A 12,593-nucleotide genomic window follows, 5' to 3' on the forward strand; every position below is an offset into this window, starting at 1 on the left:
AGAGAGACAAGCTTTTGAGCTTACGCAGAGCTCTTCTTCAGTCTGGGAAACTAACTCAAGTGAGGGAGGGCAGGCGGCTGCAGCCCCCCGAGCCCTGGAGGGTGGGCAGCACGTGGCCCCACTCTCCCCAGCCCAAGCCAGAGCACTGGGGGCTGGAGGACTAGAGCCAAAGGGAGCGGTGGTAAGCAGGGGGTGGGGCTGCGCCTGGCTGTTTGGGAAAGCACAGACTCCCCCGGCCTATGTGACCCACCGCCCCTGGTTGGGGGTTGTTTGAATGTTCACCAGACACTGGCAGAACAACAGATGCAAAACCTGCAGACATAGCTCCACTGTTCAATGATCAACGCACACTCACCCAACACACCTTTCAAGATCCGTGGCTCCTACACGCACCTAGAACAGTATGTGGGGCACCTCCTCCAGTGCACTAAATGCCCCAATAGCAACTATGTGGGTGAAACCAGACAATCACTATGCTCTTGTCCACCTTGTCTCTCTAATATCCTGGGACCAACAAAGCTACAACAACTCTCCATATTAGCTATAATGGCAGAATCGTCGCAACTGTATGATGGACAAGTTTACTTGCATGTGTCATACAAGCACTTGATGGGCCTTATTCTGCAGCCACTGACCTCAGTGGGAGTTGTGCTCTCAAGTGCACATACAGCATCAAGCTTAATGAGATATGGCAAACCTGTGACACAGCTGTACATACCATTTTCATTAGAACACCATTCTGGGAAGCCATAGGCTTTGAACAAGAAAAAGAATTCTAAGGTGCTTATAATAGGGGAGCAGCACATTTGGGAACCAACATTCAACAGATATTTATCACACAGAGTCCGAGAGGAGGTCTTGAGAGTTCAGGTGACGACTGACACAAGAAATATTTCACAATTTTGCTTCTATTTATATATCTTCCACTGCCGGAGAATAGTCTAAATTGGATCAACAGTGACACTCTGTGGGCAGGTTTTGCCACAACAGCCTAAGTTGTTAGGAATGGTGCTCTCTCAGATGCTTTCAGACATGTATATATACTGAAGACCAGTTACTATAATTCCAAGGCTAACAAAGGCCAATTTCCTCTATTTTCATGCTCAGATACCATGACAACCTACTGTGCCATAAATACATAGAGATAAAAAAAATAAACAGGTAAATTATTCATGGGGCTGCAGCTGCATAGAGGTGTCACCAGCTATGAGTGTACAAGCTCAGTGATTTGTGCAGTCAGGAGTCAATCATCCAAATCCTTCTTGTGTTTTATTACATTTTAATCTACTACATGGATTTAAATTTTAGATTTACACCCAGTATAGACTTCTGCCCTTCCTCTTTTCTCTTTAGCACCGTTTCATGTCTCCCTCTGCTTTGGCCCTTACCCCTAGCTGCCCCAGATGTTACAGGTTAGATTTTTCCAAAGCCCCCCAAATTTACTTGATTGCTGCATCTGCTCTAAGCTCCCTCTTGCGGGGGTGGCTGCCACTTCAGAATACCTCTCAGCCCTTGTTCTCAGATCTTTTATGGGCTGGCATGAAAATGTAGCAAAGGAGGTGGTGAGGAAGCCACCTTGAGTCCTAGTCTCTTGTGGGCTGTAATATTTTGGTCTAATTTCAGTTGTCGGATTTATTGTGCAGGCGTTGGGTGGTGTTGGTGTTCTGCGATATATAGGAGGTCGGGCTAGATGATCTGGTAGTCCCTCCTGGCCTTGACTCTATGTAGCCCTATTCTTGGGCTACAGGAAATAGTGGTTGCCCATTATATTAAAGTAAGGGAGACAACAGTGTTCCCTCAGCAACCAGGGATGGTCTATCCTGGCTGGACATCACTGAAATAGTTGGTTTGAAATTACTTCAGTTGACAGGAAGCAGCAAAACTGCAGTTGGGAGAGCATGCGGGGTCTGGAAGTAGAAAGGACAAAATAGTCTGCTTTCCTGCCCTGCCTGTTCTCACAGACTAGAAAATGGTTGGCGAGAGAAGCAGACCAGGGGAAAAAGGGAACATACAGCTTAACCAGGCCAGCTGAGTCCAGGAAGTCTAGGCAAGAGAAGAGTTAGCAAGTGACAACTATTTGCATTCTGGCTTATCAATAAGAAGGGGCCATGACAGATCTGGTACAGAAATTTAGCTAATAGACAATGGGCCCAGATGGGCTATCATTGATCAGGCGGCTGGCCTCAGGAGAAGAGGCCGTCTGAATACAGACAGTGAGTAGCACACAACCCACAGCCAGGCCTAACCTTGACTTTCAGAAGAAGATCCAGACAATAGGTCTAACTGCCAATGGACTCTAGAGCAGTGCAAACTAACCAGACAGAGCAGAATCTTAGATACAGCAACCAATTTACCTGAGACCAAAATCAGCTGCAAAACCCTAGCAAGTTTCTGCTCCAGAATTCATCAAAATCCCTAAGGATAGATGTACCAGTACTAGAGACTGCGACTGGAAGAGCAGTTTGGACTGTGTTTGTGATATGAGTTGGAGTCCTTGCTTGTTAGATAAGAATCTAAAGTCAATTGTGTTCATCCTGTTCTATTATGACAGCGCCACCCCTTTTTGTGTGTCTGACATGAACTTCCCTTGAGAGCATGTTACATACGCAATCAGATGGGTGTCAGTAAACTCCTCAATGGTCATTACTGCATAGAGCTAGTCAAAAAACAAAAGGAAAGGGATCTGCAAGAAAAATAAAATAAAAGAGTTTTAACATTCAAAATTTCAAAATCTGAAAAAAATTGACCAGCACCATAGTTGGTTAAAAATGAAGGGAGAAATTTTTCCTTTTTTATTTTTCTCTTCAAAATTCCAACATTTTGAAGTTCAGAAATTTTGACTCTCTCTGTTACTGATAATCCCTCATCATCATACATGTGTAATTTCCTCATTGTTCACTAGATACCTCACAGAAGAGTTTGACCACATCCCTTGGGTTGTAAGAGCTTGACCACATCCCTTAGGTTGTCTCTTCCAAAAGGAGAGAGGGGACCCAAGTAGGTTAAGTAGAATACAGAAACATTTCTCACTCCTTAAGTTTGGTGAGTGGGGGACAGCCAATGATGACAGCCAGGGGAACCCCCATCATAAGTCAAGTCACAGTGCTCTCAAGTTTTAATTGGATATTTTTAATAGTCAGACTCTTAGTGAGTTAAGTGTCTTCAGGACATCATACAAACCAGCAGTCTCAACTCATGATAAGACAATAGAAGCCACCAGCAATAGTATGGTTAAATGACAGACAGTCATATGCAGGTTTGGGAGTTATAAATTCGGTTATTTCAGCAGGTGCTGAAAGCAAAGCAAATTGTAAGTTCCTGGTTTGGCTGGAAGATTTAAAGATAAACTCTGGCTCTTGGCTTCAGGAATCAGCAAACAGAGACCTCTTCATGTTAGTAGAGATGTTCTACATCTCATTAGAAGCAGCCCAGCCCACCAGGGACTTCTCTATTGCTAACAATTTTACATGGAAGGCACTCAGATACTATGGTGATTGATGGGCAGTAGCATAAAACCCTAAGATAGTAATCATCTCTGCTTTTATACCTGATCCTTAATAGCTCCCATTTAAGTATGCTCTTTCCAGATCTGGCAATTCAAGGAGATTCTTAAGGATGGGGCAAATTGTCTTGCAATCTCCAGAGACAAATTTTATCCCCAGCCTTGCTCTGTTGCTATGGAGTATGTACACTCCATCACAGCAGACTTCCCCACACTGCCCTACCTCTACCCTGATCCAGGGCTCGTCTACCATACAAACACTCATGGCAAAATGGGGTGTAAATCTCCTGCACACTAAGTGTCCATGCAGACCCTGTTGCCAGTCATTAAAAGTTCCTTTGTGCGCTTAGATCTACCCAGCTTTGAAATGACAGGGACAAATTAAAGCACAGTAGGAAACTTTCAGTGCATGGCAGCAGATTCCACATGGACACTTGGCACACAGCAGGTTAGTGCAGGGTAGATTTAAACCCCAGCTTGCTGTAACTATTTGTGTAGACAAGCCTCCAGAGGAACCAGCTCATGGACTGAAGATAGGTTGGTCACTACTGACCTTTCAGTCCTGGGTTAAATCTTCCTGCAAGTGGTTAGTAATAGTGTTTTGATACTGTTATCTAGGAGTTGGACAGAGACCCCCCAGCTCTGTCTGCACAGCCAGGAGATAAGAAAGATTTTGCCAGTTTTGTTGATAACAATTATTTCAGCTTTATCTTGCTAAAGCAGCTTTGTGCATCACCTTCTACCATGATGTCAGCACAGCTCTGAGTAAAGTGCTGCTGCACAGCCAGAAAGGGAGTAAAAAACATTATCAAATAGCAAAATTACTGTACTGTTTCCTCTTATTTCTCCACAGTGGGTTGCTGGTTTATATATATATATATATATATATGCTTAAATTAGAGGGCTCTTCCCATTCAATTAGTAATGAGACTGTAGGTCAGATCTGGAGCCAAAATCAACACAATATCACATAAAATAAGCAGGTTGCTTGCCTGGACAATTACTGAAAAAGCAAGACAGCATATATCTGAAATGAAGCCAGCAGAGCACGCTCTTACTTCATACTGACCTCATCTCAACTTTTAGTCCCTGATCCTCAACGAAATCTCCAGATTCCTTCCTAGACAGCTCACAGCTATTTCAGCCACACTGTGTGGGAAGAGGGGAGTGACTTAGAGAAAAAAAAATCATTAGAGCAATGGCCATATTAAGGGGATAGAAGGGCCTGTGCTTACAGTCACAGGCAGCTTTTGAAACGCACAACACAGATCCGGGGTGGAAGGCTCCTCAATTTGTGGGAATAGCACTGAATTTAATGCCAAGCTGACATGCTTTATCATTAACTCTCTCACCTGCTTAGGGAGTTGATGGTGGTAAATAGAAGAGTGGGGAGGGGAATTATGGGAGGGAGTTTGAGTAGAATAACCTCTGGGGGCTGGGGGCGGGTAAGTAAAAGATAGCATGGTGTGCAGTGTGTACCAAGTGGGATTTGATGTTACTTCTAAAGGGCTTACAGCATCAGCCTCAGTAGAGACTTTAAAATTATAGATTAGCCAAACTCAGGAAGGCTGATCAAAGCAGTTATCACCATTTCTGAAAGTGTCGCCTCCTGAGTCCTCTGTTCCATACAGTCTTCCATTAATTATGTAATAATCAAAATATGGTGCACTCCTGTTCCTCAGGATGGGCCACTACAATGCTAGCTACTGGTGAAATTCCTGTAGGGGCCTTGATAAGAGCCATGGAGTCTCTATTTGGCCCATCTCAACTCAAAGGATCAAATGGTCCCACGACTGTGAGCGCCATGCCATTCAGTAATATTACTGAACACAGAAGCAAGTCTGTTCAGGAGGCACAACGCAGCTGGAAAGTTAGATAGCTGTGTATCGAAGGGCACCCATAGTTAAAGTGGCATCCCAGTGTGGCATATGAGCAGCACAGTGCCTGCCCACAGCATAGGAGATATTTGCCAGGAGAAGGGGATGTGCAGCCCTGTGCCCCAGCAATTCCTCGCTGCTGAAATAGACACATTTGGCCATGGTGTAATTTAGAGCAGGATTGAGGCTGGATTGATCCCTGGCTGGCCCCAGAAGTGGGGAAGCATAAAGTGGCATACAGCCATATTTATATCTCCCCACACTCCTTGTAAACTGAAGTCAGTGTAGCTTGGATGCAGCCCAGGATAAGGCCAAAGTTACTATGCTGAGGCGGCTCTCCATCAAAATTGCAGGTGGGTCACTCTGGTTCTCCTTAGCTACCTTAGCCCCTCAACATTGGCTCTGGCTGGTGGGCTGTTCTTTGAATTATGGATACTCTCCCTGAGTTTCTGTTGATGCTTTTATAGATTCATAGATTCCAAGGCCAGAAAGGACCATTATGATCATTGCTACATAACAGGCCATAGAACTTCCCCAAAATAATTCCTAGAAAAATATCCAATCTTGATTTAAAAATGGTCAGTGATGGAGACTCCATCATGACTCTTGGTAAATTATTACAGTATTTACTCTCACCATTAAAATTGTACACCTTATTTCCAGCTTCAGCTTCCACCCATTGGATTGTGTTATACCTTTCACTGCGAGATTGAAGAACCCATTATTATATATTTGTTCCCTATATAGGTACTTATAGATTGAATCATGTCACCCTTCTCTTTAAACTTAATAGATTATCATTATAAGGCATGTTTTCTAATCCTTTTAAAATTCTTGTGGCTCTTCTCTGAACCCTCTACAACAGTGATTCTCAAAGCCGGTCCACCGCTTGTTCAGGGAAACCCCCTGGTGGACCGGCCCGATTGTTTACCTGCCGCATCCGCAGGTTCGGCTGATCGCGGCTCCCACTGGCTGCGGTTCGCCGCTCCAGGCCAATGGGCGCTGCGGGAAGTGGCATGGGCATGTGCTGGCCGCCCTTCCCGTAGTCTCCTTTGGCCTGGAGCGGCGAACCACAGCCAGTGGGAGCCGCGATCGGCCGAACCTGAACAAGCGGAGGACCGGCTTTGAGAATCACTGCTCTACAACATATCAGCATCCTTCTTGAATTGCAGGCACCAGAACTGGACACAGTATTCCAGCTATGGTCACATTAGTGCCAAATAGAGAGGAAAAATAACCTCTCTCCTCTTATTCGAGATTCCCCCAATTATCCCAGAATCGCATTCTCTCTTTTGGCCACAGCATCACGTTGGGAGCTCATGTTCAGCTGATTATTCACTACAACTCCCAAGTCCTTTTCAGAGTCACTGCTTCCCAGAATAGAATCCCCCATCCTGTAAGTATGGCCTACAGTCTTTTTTCCCAGATGTATATATGACACAGCATGCCATATTCTTCATAGTGATATTATTATATGACATGATTATGGCACAATTATGATGCATTTTATGCAAGATGGGCCATGTGAGATGTCATTGGAAGAGTTATGATTTGCCAAATATGATTATCCTATTTATGTGCATGTATCATTTTTGTATCTGAAGTTATGAATATTGACTATGTATCTGTATTTCAAATGTAGTTACACCTGGATAACACCCACTAGACAAGATGATTTCAGTCTAGATAGCTGGTTGGGAAGGGCCTATTCAGGGCAATGAGCCATTGGGGAAACAATAGGCCTTAAGAGAAGCTTATTTCCCACCTCGTGAGTCTTCCTGAGAATGCTACAAACAGCCTGTGAGTGATGGCTGCTATAACTCTACAAGGACACATGACCAGGCCACATGATGCTGGACTCCATCTTTGGATGTCAGTATTTTTCCTCAGACTGGTCTGGGAACCAAGTTTTGGAACAAAGAGTTCCCGCCCTATACAAAAGCTATATAAGGCAGGGAGTGACATCATCTGTGGCTCTTCACTCCCCACACTGGAAGACTCCTGGAAACACCTGAGGAACAAAGACTGAACTGGGGGAATTGTTGGACCCAGGCTAATGGGATTTCTAGCCTGTGTATCAAACACCTGGGGATTCCAAGCTGTAAAGCAAGTGAAGCTTACCCTTTAAGAATCTGTAGCCTGTTGTACCATCAGTTAGGGTGAGAATCTGCTATTCATATCCAATCTATTGAGTATATTAAGCTTAGTTTGTGTTTTTGTTTATTTGCTAGGTAATCTGCTTTGATCTGTTTACTATCACTTATCACTTAAAATTTATCTTTTGTAGTTAATAAACTTGTTTTTGTTTTAATCTAAACCAGTGAGCTTTGACTGGAGTGCTTGGGGAAAATCTCTGCTAGGTTACCACAAATGTGCATTGTCCTCTTCACACTGAGGGAGAGGCAGACCGGATATTAAACCCATATACTGGCCAGATTTGACCAGGATAGGTCTGGGGTTCTAAACTGGGAAGCTGGTGGTTACAGAACCTGCATCTAACTGCATCTGGGTATGTCCCTACCTGGGTGAATGCTGGTGGAAGCACAGGCAGGAGGGCTTTGCAGCTTGTCACAGCAGTACAGTGTGATGGGGAGCCCAGGCTGGTGGGTCAGGGGGCTGAGTGGTACCCAAGTTCCAGCTGACACCCCAGGGGGAACCAGTCACAGCGTACATTTACATTTAGCCATATTAAAACACATTGTTCGCTTGCACCTAGTTTATCAAGTGATCCAGATCACTCTGAATCTGTGGCCTGTCCCCTACATTATCTACCACTCCCCCAATTTTTGTGTCATCTGCAAATTTTATCAATGATGATTTTATGTTTTTTTCTAGATCATTGATAAAAATATTAAATAGCATAGGGCCAAGAACTAATCCGTGTGAGACCCCACTGGAAACACACCCATTTGATGACAATTCCCTGTTTACACGTCCATTTTAAGACCTATCAATTAGCCAGTTTTAAATCCATTTGTCTTCCATGAAAATTTTATATTGTTCTAGTTTTTTTTAAATCAAAATGTCATGCAGTAGCAGTCAAATACCTTAGAGAAGTCTAGATAGATTATATCAGCACTATTACTTTTTTCAACCAAGCTTGTAAGCTCATAAAAACAAGATAGCAATTTAGTTTTACATTACCCCCCTTTAATTCTTGATTAATCAAGTCCTGTTTTAACTGCTCCATTATCTTGCCCAGGATCGAAGTCAGGCTGACAGGCCTATAAATTACACAGGTGATTCAGTTTACCATTTTTTAAAACTGGAACAACATTAGCTTTCTTCCAGTCTTCTGGAATTTCCCCAGTGCTCCAAGATTTATTGAAAACCAACACTAGTGGTCCAGCAAGCTCAGGCAGCTCTTCTAAAACTCTTGGATGTAAGTTATCTAGACCTCCTGATTTTAAAATGTCTAAGGTTAGTAGTGCTGTTTAACATCCCCCAGAGATACTAGTGGAATGCAAAGAGTGTTATCAGCACCAGCTGTATCTTCTGTAGCTCCCTGCTGGAGTGTGTGCTACAAAGTCTGGGGCACTGCATTGTAGCTGTCCCCAAATGGACACTTCTACGTGGTTAAATAACTGTGAATGATATATTGACTTGGGGAGTTAAAATAAAAGTAAACTAAATGTTTCACTTAGTGGGAGAAGGCCCCAGGTATCCCAAGGGAAGAACTGCCACTGGTTCTAGCAATGAACTTAGAAAAAAATATTTTACAGAATTTGGTACATCAAGATCAGAGAGACCATTGAAAAGAGAGGCTGATGCTGTAAGATACTTTTCACATGGCAAACAACCAGAGTGGTAATGATTGTGTAGATTACAGTGTACAGCGCCAGTCATATATATATACACATATATATATATAAAGGAAGTGTGACTAACTCCTTTATTCTCCCCCATCATTCCCCCTATGCCCAGAAGCTCAAAAAAATGTTGCTTTATAGCTGCCTAGGGGGTACAATGTCAAAACCCTGGGACTGGCTCTGCTGCAAAGCACTGTAGAGTTAAGCTGTCCATTTTGAGCTTTAAACAAATAGGACTTGGTCCAAACTATATTGAGATTGTTCTGTTCTCATATAAGCAATGGCAGTGTGCCAGTTCCCATCATCCGGTGCAAGTCAAGGATACCCTTTGTCATCTACGCTTATGTTCTGTCTCCAAGATGTCTGAATTACCCTCCCCTGGGTTATATGCCTACAGTTTTCCAATCAATAACGCAATGCAGTTTTTAAAAGAACAAAATAACTTTGTAGAGCACTACTATAAAATTTTAGCAAATCTGGTAGGAGGATCAGCACCGTTACTTTCCCTGATTATTAATTTACTGAATGCCAATAGTTTGCATGGTGCTGTACAAGACACAGTCCCTGCCCTAAGAAATTTACATTCTAAAATTACACAGAAAATACAGTTTAGATACAGTGAACCAGACTTCCCAGGAGATGCCGCAGTCCCAAAGAGGTACTGATTTTTTTAATGTTCTTCTGACTTTGGTAGATTAATGAGGGTAGGCTTTGAAAACAAATGTGTTAAGGAACAACTGGAATAAAAACAAGGTGGTCATTTGACCAATGAAAGGGAGGGACTTCCAAGAGTAATGTGTGACATGGGAGAAGGCACCACGATGAGAGTGGCAGAAGGAAACAAACTGGAAGTTAAGTTATGAGGAATGGGTGAAACTGTGGCAGTGGGTGGGGAGAAGAAGGATATGAGAAATAGAAACTCCCCTTTCTATTTCCCCTTTGGACTGCCTTTCCAAAGCAATTTTAACAATACTCAATGAAAGCAGGAAAGGCTTTCTTAGGACTCATCAAGCTTGAATGTAAGAAAGGGGTTGACTGTTGCAGCAAAACGCTACCCTGATTTGGGGTGATGCAGACTCACACCACCTCAGTGGAAACTCCAGAAAGGATTGAGCCTCAAGAAAGTACAGTCCCACCCAAAACACTCAGGTGCCCAGGGCAGTGTGCTTATTGCATCATCCTGTAGTGCAGCATACTCCCATCTCCACAGCCCGATAGTGCTGCTGATCTCGGGGTGGGGAAGGGGTTCCCCTGCCCATTTTGGGATAACATGCTTCTAGAAGTGCTAGGACACACAGGGAGTGCAATTGTGCTAGGACACTGCACAAGGGGAACAGCGTGGGGAAAAGCTTCTTCCCTCTTGTGCAGCTGGTGAACAGCAAGCCACTTGACCCAAAGAATTTACACATGCCTTTTGGAGGGCTTTCACTGGAATAAAAGCATACAAAATACACTAGTACTAGACTAGAGTACAAGCTGCAGAGCAGTGTTAGAAAATGGGTGTGATGTCTCAATAAAAGGAGCTTTCAGGTTCTCAAGCTAATTTAACAGAGAACAATCTCCAGATACCAGTAGAGAAAAAACATATTACCTTCCGCACATGCTCTTTAAAAGAGAAAATTAGAACATTAAATACTTGTGAGTGAACATATCTAAATCTCATAAGGAACTTTAGTCCCTTCATTATAAACTTCTCATAGCCCAAACTAAAGCCAATTTGTCAATAGAATTTATCCTTGCCCTATCTGCAGTTGGCAGCCTTAGTGTGATAAAAATGAATGTGCTGGCAGTGTTTCTCCCTGTCTCTCACTTGCCACTGATCTGCATAGACAATTTCTAATACACCTCTACCCCGATATAACACAACCTGATATAACACGAATTCGGATATAACGCGGTAAAGCAGTGCTCCGGGGGGGTGTGGGGGGGAGGGCAGGGGGGCTGCGCACTCCAGTTGATCAAAGCAAGTTCGATATAAGCCAGTAAGATTTTTTGGCTCCTGAGGACAGCGTTATATCGGGGTAGAGGTGTACAATTTTTGGTCAGTTTTATTTGCCATAATTGAGCTCCTGTTCCAGACAGACATAAAGCAAGTCACACATTTTTGAGGAGGGTCTCTGTTCATAGCTGGCTGTAGGAGTTGAAATCTAACTGGAGTTTGGGGAGCTTTACTCTGGGGGATGATACAAGTCTTCTGCATTTACTAAAACTGAGCAGGGCTGGTGCTTCCATTAGGCACTAGAGCACTTTGTGTTGGCATTCGGTCGCCAGATGTTTTTTTGTATCTCAAAGGTGGCAGCCCTAACAGCAGCCTTAGTACAAATGAGAATCAGGACCTAGGTCTGCTGGAGAAAGTGTAGAGAAAGGGGAAGAAATACAGTTTTATCAACTGAGTTCTATAGCAGGACCCTTAGCTTGGTTAACTAGTTTCAAGGATTTCACAAATGTCACTTCATTTATCTTTGGCCAGAGGATTATATATTCAAAATTTGTCTTAAAATGATTCAGCAAGTCACTGACCTCACTTCAGTGGAGTTACATCAGGGATGAATTTAGCCCACTGGGCTTAAGCAGTTTTTACACAGTAAACCACAAGGGCATATAAATACCTCTCTTCATTTAAAAAAATAAAAATAAAAAATTGGCAAAGTATTCTGTTGCAACCCAAGAGTCATTTTCCATAAACAACGCTGGTATACATAGTGACCACTGCATCAATGGCACCCTTGATCCCTCCAAGCAAAACATTCTTAAAGTAAAAATATCAATTTATTTTTATGTTTTCTGAATGTAGATTATAGACAGAAAGGGACTGTATTAATTTCTTAGAAAGTATGGACTTCACCGCTCCACCCCTCAGCTAACGGTGGGTGCATTTTACTTTATCCTGTTTGATGATTTCTTAAGTATTTACATGTTATCACCAATAACCCATATGTATGATTTGGGGTTTTCTTTTACATACAGTGCCCAATGTTTAAATCTATAATCCTATAAAAAGATAGATTAAAAAAAGAAATCCTAGCTGAATCCTCTTTTTGTATCACCTACACAAGACTCTTCCAGTGATGAAGGCTCTCTGCGTATACATTTTCTAGTTTTCAACATGAACATTGCTCAGACAGTTTTAAATAAGGTTATCATCCATGCAAAGGAGGCAGGACTATGGAAAAGATAAGATGATCGCAGCAAGAAAACACTCTGAATAAAATCACTTTTATATAATAAGATTTTCATTCTTTCAAATCTTCATACTAATCAAGGGGAGAAAAAAAGACCAGAAACACAACAAGGCATGTGCATTTTGAATGACTCTACTTTTGTGCACAACCTTGCAAATGTGACCCATCCTTAAGGTTCTCCTGGATATTCAAAGCCAAGTCCCAGTCACTGAACAATTTACAT

The sequence above is a fragment of the Trachemys scripta genome, chromosome 9 (assembly GCF_013100865.1).
Source record: "Trachemys scripta elegans isolate TJP31775 chromosome 9, CAS_Tse_1.0, whole genome shotgun sequence".
Lineage (NCBI taxonomy): Eukaryota > Metazoa > Chordata > Testudines > Emydidae > Trachemys > Trachemys scripta.